The following is a 12,129-nucleotide window of genomic DNA, read 5'->3' on the forward strand; positions in this document are numbered from 1 at the left end:
ACTGGGACCCCTTGGAATAGTTCCCAGCTTTCCTAAATCTGGCAGTGGGATATTTCACTGTTTCCAGTTTCTGTTCTTTTAAATTCATATTAGTAAGCTTTTGTTTTAAAGAAATAAGGCCAAGGAACTCACCGGGTTTGAAGGTTGACAGCAATGATTTTACTGTAATCACAGAGCTGCATGCCCCAGTGCTATAAGGAATACATAAAAAAAGGTATGACCTGTGATGAAATTATTAGTGTTGGCTCTGTGGTGGATATACAGGGCAATATTAGAAATGCTGGTTAAATGTTGTTTGCATACTGCACTCCTCCCTTAAACACCAACCTCTAATAATATACCAGAAGACAGCAAGTCAGCATACGGTTGTCAGATAATCAGTTATTTTGTGGGTTGTGTATGGCCTTGCTGAACGTGGGTTCAATCCCACGCAGGCAATACTAATCCTTGCAAATACAGTCAGAATCTATTTGCAGATAAGGGCAGGAGCAGTCAGTACCAGTTCAGGTTTTTATGGTTGTTTAAATACCCAACAAAGAATCTGTAATCCCAGTCCTGCAATTACCTTCACATGACTGGAATTCAGTAATAATGCTCCATTCTTGAAGGATACTTTCCAGCAGTGCATCCTGAGTGACTTTACAAAGGGAGACACATATCTTCACCCTTTTTTACAAGCTGGGAAACAAACGTACACAGAGATGCATTAGTACAAAATGAAAAGCCAGTAGTCCAGACAGGAATAAATCCCAGGCAACCTGAGCCTGACAAGCTCTTCTCCAGTGCACTGGGGGAGCTTTGAAGAGCCATGCAGAAGTGGAGTCACAGCTTCTGCCTTCAAATCTACCATTAAAACCATTGTACTCATAATAATTTTGTTCTGTACATCCTATGAGTTCATTTGTGTCAGCAGAAGTTATTTTTCAATCAGCAGCTGTGAATGTATTTTACCTAATTTTTTCAAAATCTGCCTGTGGAAGAAAACAACACTTACAGTTACAGAGACACTGAAAGTGGAAAGACCTGAGTTATGCCTTCCCTTACTCTTAGGCCCTGATCTTCCCACATATGAATAAGCTCATATATTAAGCACTGTATTAAGGTGTTTCATATTTCAAGCTAAGTTGGTGTATAAATCAGGAATATTATTCTTACAGCTCTTCTTACAACAGCATTCGAGTATTCCTGAAGTGACTCAGAAAGTTAGAGGTACAAGATTTACTGGAATTTGGAAGCTGTGCTCATTAATGTTTTTCTGCCATTTGTGTGTGAAAAGGCCACCTGTGATTGAGAACAAGGTGGAAGAGCATGAATCTTTTATTGGAATTTTGTTGTTTTGGGTGAGTAGAGTTTGTTTTGTCAAAAAGGTACTACACACTAACTTCTGAAAATCACATTCTCCTCCCCTGCCCCACCCCAATGTTATTAGGATTTCTTCCAATTGTCATTGTAATGTCTGAATGCTCAGTCTGGCTAAAAAAATCCATTTAGTCTTGGCTAGGGTTTTCAATAGGAGCTGGGTGGCTCAGACTCCCGAGAAAATCTAAGCTCTTATTGAAGTACTTAAATTGTAATCTTTTCTAGGACTTGGCAGCATTAGCTCTGACCCATTTCCCGTGAAACTGGGATGAAGTCAGCTTTGTCTCGCACATTTGCAGTGCCATCTAGTCATCCCTTTTCTATTCTCTGCCCAGTACTGCAGATATAATTTTTTGGTGATAGGCATCCTTCCACATCTGGCTGCATCTGTATCAGCTACGTGGGTCAACTCATCCCACTCACAGCTGTCAGTTCACTCCAGTCATTCCTCCAGCCCTTCCCATACCACATACCCCCAGCTGGAAGTTACTGCTTCATCTAACCTGTTTCCCTGACCAGTTTTAAAAAGGAGTGACCTTTTAAAGGAAAATGAAGACTTCTAGCTCAGGAGAGGTACATTGCTGTTCTTTGGCAGCCCCTGACTGAAGCAAGGCATAGGGCATTTGCAGACATGTTGTCGGCACAACTGTGCAGTAATGGACTGGAGGTGGCAACTTTTTGGCTCGCATAAAATCAGCTGCAGGTCACCTTTCCCTTAATACTTCACTAGGCTGGTTGTCTGTGTGTCTCATATGTATATAGTATACATATATGTAGTTCACATACATATATGTGTATATCATATATATATAAAAGACATATATGTATATATCTATACGCACATATATAAAAAATATGTATATTATTGTTTTTTTCAGTACACCAGTCAGTAAAATTAGCCACAACAGAATTGTCTTTTCTTGATGAAAGGAAAAAAAAAATTGAAAAACTCAAAATTGCCAGGAGAATGGAAATTCTTTTCAGAAGACAACACAAGTGTAGGCCCCCAAATAAAAGGGTGTGTTGCCAGGAAAAATTACCTTTGAGCCAATGTAACAATGACAACAACATGCAGAAATGAGTAAGAAAACAAATACAGAGAGAGTAAAAGAAAGGCTCTAAAGACTCAGAAAGAACAGAACTGACAAGTTAAGTGCTGTTTTGTAAACCTCTGAGATGAATAATTCAAAGGTAAAATGGCTAAAAAACTGCAGAGGTTTCAGCATCAGTTCATTAACCTCTCTTTCCACACGCTCTTACAAAAGATACAGAACTGAACCTGGCTCCCTAAATAACATGAATATCATCACCTGCAGGGAGTCTTAGGAAGATACAGATAAAGAACCAAGCTGCAGTCAGATTCACTATCTTCTCTGTAGGCTGGGGGCAGCTACTGCATGGAACTTTACAACAGAGTCACCTTGCAGTGAGCTTTGAAAGAAGGGTATCCAATGTTCAAAGCTCACAACTTAAGGGGTCCATTGCAAAAGGTGGGAAGTTCCTACAATGTATCCAGCTGGACACTGCAGATGTCTCTCCACAGGCACCTGAGCTTCAGTCCCGGTGGGCACTGAGGACCCGGTCTAGCAGCAGGGGAAAAAGTGGCAATGTCGTCAAAGAAATTAAGAGCACCTCTTATCATGGTGTGCTCCCTTCTCCTCACAGGCAGGCTGCAGAGGGTTTGCCAAGCACCCTTAATTGGCATGCTAACCTGACCAGCGTGCTTAGGCCTGCAAGATCCTGTATGCTCTGGAGGGTGTGTTTAAGCCTCTCCCTGCACAGACTATGAGTCTGGCCAAGGTGATGCTGACCTATCCCCAGTATATCCCTTTTGTTTTTCTTTTTTTTTTTTTTTTTGGTTTGTGCTGTGAAGCCTCCCCTGAGCGGCCACACAGAGACTCAAAAGGGGTGCAGAAATACTGAGGGAATCTCCTGGAGGGACAGAGAAACTCAAGGGGAAAATGTATTCCTCAGGCACCAGCCAGAGCCAGTGAGGCCCAGCAGCTGGTGTTATTCAAAGGTTTGGTATTCATCTTAAGTCTGAAGAATTGTATCCTTCCCTGAAACGCTTCTGAAGGGTCTAACCCTTTTGTGTCTGCACAACTGTTCTGGAAAGCTCATCATCTGTTTTTTCATGGGAGTCTGAGGGATTCTTGCTTCTCTCAGGCCTGAGTATAACATGATGTTTCCTTACAAAACTGTACCCTTGCATGTGTCGAATGCCTCCAAACCTCAATAGCTACTATTGGTTTGGGGCAAAATTCTTAGGGATGAGGACAGAAACCCTCCAGTTTTCAACCTGAATTATCTCCCCACCAAATCCATTCAGCAATTCAGCTATTTGCTAAGCGCAACTTGCCTGCATCAATGCCCAGTTCATCCAGATTATTGTTATTTTCTGTTTGCTTTTTTTTCCAGGCTGGTTTAGATTCTCCCCTTCTCTTAACCATACAAGCAGACTCTTTTTCCTTCATGTTTTGGTTGGCAAGTGGTGTGGAAATCTTACACGCCCAGCTGCTTCTGAGCAAGCCTCCAGGATAGGTTGTCACTGCCACTGGTATTTAACCATCAGTGGCAAGTACTATGGTGACACCTGAGGGACAGTAAATACTTAACTTGGCATAAAACTTTACTCCAGAAAGGTGCTTGACATTCTGGCCCCAGTTAAATGCCTGTGTTTGTGCCCTGGTAGATGAAGGCCCTGTGCAGTATTCTGTATTTTCCTTGGAGTCAGATTTAGGAGGGATATCTGGCTCATCGGCTGAGCCAGGCTTGTTTTCCAAAGTTAACTTCATGTCATTTGGAATATATTATTCAAAAACTCACTAGTCTGAGAGAAAGAGAGCCTGAGAATGATTAAATACTTTAAATAAAAGAAGACAAATAATGTGAGAAACTACAACTAGCCTAAATTTTACTATTTATTACATTTGATGTTGGATGATTTAATTAATGAACTTGTGTGCAGCTAGTTCCATACAGAAAACGTCACGCGTTTCATTATTTATTTGCTCATTGGTGTGGTTTCTTTGTTTTGATTTTTTGTTTTGTTTAATTTTCTTCTGTACCCCCAGCCCACTGAAGGCGAAACATGATGTTCAAAAGGCTGTTTATATTAAAAAACAACAACAAAGCAACAGACCAAAACCACAGTCCTGTGCTCATCTATAGCTAACAGTTAATAATAGATAAACAAGGTCTAATAAAATAAAAGCCTACATGGCCACTTGCCCAAAACACAGTCAGATTTGGAGGTTTGGAAAAGCTGAGTTGTTTATTCTCCTGAGCACACCTCTGGAGCTAATATAGTCGCTAAAGAAGGGAAGTCACAGACCATGTTTTGTAAAGAACGTTGTCCCACAGGATTTCCAAATCAGCCAGGCAAAAGCAGAACTGATTACCAAGCATACAAAAGAGCAGCTATATATTTCTGTTAAATTACTTTATATTTACTCTTTAGTTAAAAAATATTTTCAGAAGCAGCTAAGTGATGTCTTAATTACAGATAGGTAATGTGTTAAAATAAATTAAAGGTGAAATGTGTGAAGACTGAAATCTCCAGGCTAATCTAATCTCTTCGGTCTGTTTTTTTTGGCAAAAAAATACATTATATTTTGAGAATAGAAGCCTAGGAGTTGGCCTACTGAATACTGATTTAACTAAATTAGTCTAGAGTTTGTATGAGAAAAGTGAATCAAATAGATATTGTAAAATAACCTATTCTGGAATAATTTCCATTAGAAATACTATTCTGAAATAAAAGCCTCTCTATTCCACAACCGTTTGGATGCTGTTGAAGTGGAGGGTTCTGGTCGCATTCCTCAGTGCCAAAAAGCACTTAAAAACCTTATTTTGTAATATGCAAGAGATGTGAATTGAGAGAAGTGGTTTATTGCTGAAGATCCAAGACAGATTGCAAACATCATACTTTACTTGCTTGTTAACAGTTAATTGTCTATAAAAGCATCAAAATAATGAAAAATGTGCTATATTTTAATAGCTGTAGCTACATGGAATTGATACTGATATGCAAACTTACACTTCTCAGTCTTTAATACTGAGCCTAAACTGCTTCAATTCTAACACAAAATTATGACAAGAGAGTCACAGAGATGTACATCCATAACAGGGAACTGCTTAAACTGTCTCCGTCAACATAATTAAAGCTGCGCATAAAGACGGTTGCTGCTGTGCTAGGAAATACGTGTTCTGTTCTCACTGTTCCTGACTCACTCTTGCTGCTTCCACTGACTTGTTCTTCAACTTTGGATTTCATAACTCAGTCTTCCTGTTTTATAAAAATGCATTTAACTGTATGAAATGGTTTAAAATTGCTATAGGCAAGATCTTGCATTAGGACAAAGTAGTCCGTATTATAAAATCTTCTCTTAGTAATAGCCTAGCCAAATTTCCTGAAAGTACTATCATTTTTTTCTTACTATTACACTGGGTGTTGTGAGGGAGCAAGATGTTTCTTAGCTAGCTCTGCTTACCTCAGCATTTCTGTTTCAATGTTACCTTGAAACAAAACAAAGGTGGCTGTAAGCCCAGGGATAAACAAAGCCAGACAGAGACCATGGACATTAGGTCAAGTCTTGTCAAAGACCTGATAATAATAAATGCAGGAGAGAAGGAAGAGAATTTAACCTGGTCCAAAATGCTTTACAGTCTAACACTAGGCATGTATGCATCGGTCTCTGCAATGTGAGCCCCTGGGACCCATGTTCACATCACCCCTGTCCACAGTTTCCTGTTGTTGATGCATTTACAGGCATGGTCTCTGAATGATACAAACCACCATAGAAATTAAAGAGGAAAGAAAAAAAAGGACACGCCCTGTCCTTCCCCATCAGATGATCTTTCCACTATCATTTTATGGACCCACTGCCTTTCTGTTAATTCACTTATTTTTTCATGTAGAGATGTCAAGGAATAGATTTTTGTAGACAATAACATGCTGATTTCAATGAAAAGTGATGCTGTGTAATGCAGAGCCCGTATTTAAAACTGTAAGCCCTAGGCTGTATATGAGGAAGAAATATTTTCTGTGTATTTTGTGAAACAAAGGTACATTCAGTCCACCCTCACTCCCCAAGACTTCATTTGTCTTCGAAGTCATAAAAAATAAGTCAAAAAGACCACTGCCATCTTTTGCAGTGGCACCAGAACTATTTAAGGAAATGCAATAAAATAATATAATTGTAGTAAAAGATTGAAATACATTGTGCTGGAAAACTACCAGGTGAAGCCAGGAAGGGATATCTGAGAGGAAGAGAGAGGCATATCTTATGGCCTACTCAGTGTATCATGATAAAATGCAACATTCAGAGACCAATATAGCAAATCTAAGATTATTAATTTCTATGAAGAGGTACCACTTATGGAAATAAGAGGGAAGTAAGTGTGCTTTGGACAAACAACACTAATTTTCACTCTGTTGAAATCAATAGCAAGACTCTCATTGTCTTCCGCGGGCTTGCATTTAATCCAAAGCACTCTTCCAAGTCTGCAAATGTGTAAACCACTTGGGAATACAAAGAATGCTGAATTGGCAGCCTGTCTTTTAGCATTACAAAACCTATAGTGCTGCTGAAAGTAGAAGGCACAGGTAAGATGAGAGGAAATGGTAAGCAATTTTGGGAGAGGGACTAGTTAGAGGCAAATAAGAAGATAAGGCAAAGTGGAAGAGGAGTATTTAGTTATGATTTATGACAATACCGTAAGTAGATAAGCAGCTCATGATGACAAAAAAAACCTGGCTGGCAATACACAAAGTCTTCACTGAGAACAGAAATGTCATGTGTGTCTTCAAGTGAGCTGTTAATGAATCGTTAGAAGGCAGCACCTACAGTATCCAGTGTTCATGGTTTAAAACCAGTTTATTCATTGTGCTTCTTTCATTATGCCAGACTAGAAAAATGCCAAGGTGACGTTTCTCAGATGACCCCAACAGAAGCAAGCTTTGCCATATAAGCCGTCATCCAGACTCCAGATTAAAAGGTGAGTAGGGTGGTAGAAATTCTTGTGAGCCACATAAAATTTGTGGCAATGTCATCTGCAGGTATCGAAATGCAATTGGAACTTTTCTGAGTCCTTTATCTTCATATGCTTCTTTAAGAGCTCATAAATACTAGCCTGTACATGTGGATCCTCTGTGGAGGGCAGACTTGGGGATGATGAGGAGGAGTGAAATGAATGCACCTGCCTGGGTAACTCATATTAATCTTTGGGATCAGACAGCTGGCAGTGACAGAGATGCCACAGTTCCCAAGCCGAAGGGGAATTCTGCCTCTCACTGCCTCTCAACAAGAGTCAAATTGGGTAAAAGAGACAGACCTATTTTGTGTAAAGCCACAGTGCTGGCACAGTATCCTTAATTTTGGACAAAATTTTCCCAGGAAATTTCACAGATGTGGACAAGTTCCTTAAACACAACGGCCACACATTAAAATACCATCTGAAAAGTTAAGATTGGACAAAGTAAGGGAGAATAAAGATGAGACACTCCCATTTGTCCTAAATGTTCCCAAGGGTGGCTTTTGGGGGTTTTTTGTTTGTTTCTTTTGGGTTTGGTTTTTTTATGGGGGGAGGAGGGGGCACTGGATGCCTTTTATCTGTCCAGAAAAGACCAACTGCAACTCAAATAGCAAGTAAAAAGACCCTAATTATAGAATCGGTTGGGTTGAACTTAGAACTTCTGTCTTCCCTGAATTTTTTTCATCATTACTACTGATGGTTCAGCTCCTTCGATAGGAGCTCTGCAATAGATATAATGCCAGGTTGCACTATACGCAACATTATCTTGGTATACTTAGAGGAAACAAGAATAAAAAATATCTTAAAGCTCCAACCCCAGCTGGTGCTGCATCTACACTAGCACTCTAATGGCAGCACTATGATAGGAAAGAGAAAGAATTATTGGCATAAAGCGCCCTTTGTTTACATGAACATTTGGAGAGTTCTGCAGTGATGACATTTAGATTCGTTCTGGAATGAAGTCAGCAATGCCATTCTGGAACTGGACCGTATACCAATAGGCAGTGAGTTGCAGAAGCTGGAGACTGGGGGTGGAGTTAGATATGCTTGTTTGGGGGCAGGAAGAAAAAAATCTCAGCAGCCCCCCAAAATTAAACAGTCTGAAAGATTAAAGAAAAAAGATTAATAGAATGGTAGAAAAAGACGCTAAAAGGGAACAGGAGATGATGTTTGCTTCTTCCTATTGCCCAGGTGAAAATCACTCATGTCGGATTCTTGTCTACAACACGTACAGTCAGCTTTTTAAGATGGTAGGCTCTAGCCTTTCCTGCACTTCACTATCCCTACTACTGGAGAAGTTTTTGTGGTGTCAAACCTGAATCTTTCTTGCTGTAGTTCAAGCTCATCATTTCTGCTCCTTTCGTTTTTGGAAGACAAGAACAATGCTGTCCTCCACAGCAACATCTTAAGTGTGTGAACTTTATTACAGTGTCTCCCTTCAGTTTTTTTTAGTCTCACAGATACTAGATATACACAATTCTTTCAACCTCGCAGTCAATTTACAGTCTAATCACTTCCATTTAATGAGCTATAAGTAATTTCAAGCACTACACCGATAAGGTATGCCATATTTTTTTTCAGATGGTTTTGCACTCACATTTTCCCTATTGAAAAATAATACAAGAATAACAAACCCCCTCTCGTTGTAGTTTGAAAGACCCACACAAACAAAAGAAAGAAATGACTAACTGATTATTCACAAAAAAAAACAGTTCAGCTGACTCATTAAGTACTTTTGAGATGTTGAAATCAGGGGAAAACTCTTTAAACGCCTTTTACATCACTTAATTGTTTCAAGTGGGCTTCAGATAGTGACTTCCCAGGTCTCTCATGCACAAGCCTGGACAGCTGTAGCCCTGTTGCCTCCAAGCCTGCCTGTGTTGCAATGGGCAGCCTGGCCGCTGCCAGGCACAGCAGATGGAGGTGTCCTTCCATGTCCCTTTGACAGTTCAAGCTAGAAATGCCCAGGGCAGCAGGCTGAAATTTTGAACTTTGCAGTGGAGCAGAGTCCCTGGGCCATGGGAAACACATGCTGCCACTGTGGCATTTAAACTGTCTGGCTCTCAGACGCTACTCTGGTACCATATGAATTACTAAAATCTCCATTTCAGGCCTTTAAGAATCTATTTTTCAAAACCTGCTTTCTCCCTCAGGGCCCATATGTACCAGCACAGCAGAGCAAGTATGTGTGTGGCTTTTTACACTATTTTGTGATTCTGTTTCAAGCACTCTCAGTCCCAGGTCTTTGCAGGCTGCTTTTGTCATGCATTTTCTGTTTCCCTTTAGAAATAAACATTAAACAACCCAGGCTGGAAGGAACCTCAAAGGATCATCTGGTCCAATCTTTAAACAACATTTCCTGTTCCTCCCTTTACCATTTACCAGTATTTATCTGCCATTTTGCAAGTTGTCAAATGATTATGCAAATCCTAAAAACCCCCAAAACAAATTCTGAAGCCTTTGTGGAATGTTAAAATAGATGTTAACAGGTAGTGGAAGATTTGTGGCTACATGACTATTTACCACTGTGCAAAATGCAGTGACAATTCCAACTTTACTGATTGCTGCAGAAAGACTGTCCAAAAAGCTTTCAAGTCCTCCAGCTCCTGGTCCAATTAACCCAGTTGGCAGTCTGTTAACACAGCAGTCAGTTGAACAACTGCTTCTGGCAAGTGCCAGTGCCTTTGCTACGGTACAGTAATTGTGCTTACCAGCTCTCAAAAATATTTGGCTTTATAAACAACTGCTTCACTAAATGCCTATAATTTCGCTATCCGAGTTTGGGCAGAAATACAAACAAACTGTCTCATCTCACATGACAGGTCAGAGCCCTACATCATACAGGAGAGGGCTTCATTTGGAAAAATTCTTTCCCCTTATACCATGCCCTGGCTAGGGTCATCTTGCAATGAAGTGGCCAAGAGGAAACTCCTCTGTTAATCTCCCCAGCCCCTACACCTGCCCAAGCTGCCACCAGATCTCCTGCAGGCAGCTGATAATTGCTGTTACTTGAGTTCCTCAGTTAGACTCTTCCAATGAAGCACACAACAGAGGCGATCACGTCTTTACTTGACACCTAAGAAAAAATGGTGTTAGGACATCTTCTGTGTTAATTTAGGATTTTATGATAGCCTGGCCAGGACCATATCTGAATATATCCTAAGCTCAGCCTGAATATATCCTAAGCTCAGCCTAGAGCCCAAACATGAGCCAATAGATGCACAAAAATTTCCTTGTATTTGGTTGAACTGTTGTAGCTGTAGCTGTAGTTGGATTTAGTTGTTACTGTCCATACAGACTTGCTACCAAGATATTTCATAATTTTGGGGGTTTTTTTCTGATGCAGGGAAGGCCTGATTTAGGCTTAATGGAAACCAAGTTTAAACTGAAGCGGGACAGGAGATCCACAGACTGGGAGACCATAAAACACCAAAAGGCCATGTTGTCTGACTGGGCTTGCACATTTTCAACAGCAAAATCATATATCTGGAAAAGTCACCCAGGATTCATTTGATTACTACAAAAACAGAGAATATTTTACTTCCTTGGGTTGTACTGGGACTAATCACTCTCTGTATTAGAACATATTTCTTATTTCTCCATGTCAGCGTCCTAAGGAGCCATGAACTTAGTCCTCCATGTCCTTGCTACCCCATGGGACACCTCCCATGCTGCCCACAGCCCAAGACCCCTTGTCGTCCCTCAGGGCCATCAGCCCCTGCCCCAGTGACCCTGCAGCAGGGCCCATCTCCAGTTCCCCACAGCCCTGCCCTGTCCAGCCATGGGTCCTGCAGAGCTGGGCCCACCCGCAGGTCTGGGTCCCGGCCCATCCTGGCCTGTCCCCATCCCCAGGGAGGTGCCCGATGCCTGGGTCTGGGGCTGCCCTGGTGCCCCAGCTGCCTGTTCCCAGCTGGGGGTGGGGTGGGCCCTGGCTGCCAGACCCTGCCCTGATGGACCCCTATGGGCAGCCCCTCTGGCCCTGCAGGGCCCTGATGCTGGCAGATTCAAGAGAGTAGTACTGGACATTTTTTCCCCAGGAAGATACCCCATGCTAGTTAAATTGCTTCTCTGTCTTCTGTTTGATTATCTAAGCATATTGCACTGTTTACTCTTCTCCTTGCAAGGTAATTTTATGAGCATTCAGCTCAAACTCTTTTCTGCACCTTCTCTGTTTTAGGAAAGTCTTTCCAAAGCTGTGAATGCTCATGCACATCCCTGCTTTCCTACAAACTGTATCGATATCAGAAACAGAGATAATATTACTTCTCTGTTCATCTTCACAGGTAAGAAGCCAAAGGTCCTTTTGGAAATGGCTTCACTCACAGGCCCTTATTTGCCTGTTAGACCAATGTAATAAATGCCCACCCTGACGTTCCTGTAATGTGGTTTGAAAACCATATTTTTACTTTAAAAAAGGTGCATTTTGCTGTAGAGACAAGGTCCAGAGCTCACTTTTCAAGTCTCTTTTATTCTGATGATGCCTTTGTTACTTTAATGGTGATGGCCTGAGGCTCCTAGACCTGGCAAACATCAACAGCTTTTCATCTTCATAAAAATGAGCTGAGATCGTTCACTGAGTTTTCCATTGTTTATCAGCCCTAGTAAATATTTGTGGGTGTCCCTATTCATAAGCTATTTCATATTTGCAAAGGAATCTTTCCAAAAAAGAAAAGGGGAAAAAATGGGGGGAAATATCTGGAATGCCAGCAGTAGCAGCAGCCAGTGCTGTGAATG

The sequence above is a fragment of the Rissa tridactyla genome, chromosome 3 (genome assembly GCF_028500815.1).
Source record: "Rissa tridactyla isolate bRisTri1 chromosome 3, bRisTri1.patW.cur.20221130, whole genome shotgun sequence".
Classification (NCBI taxonomy): Eukaryota; Metazoa; Chordata; class Aves; order Charadriiformes; family Laridae; genus Rissa; species Rissa tridactyla.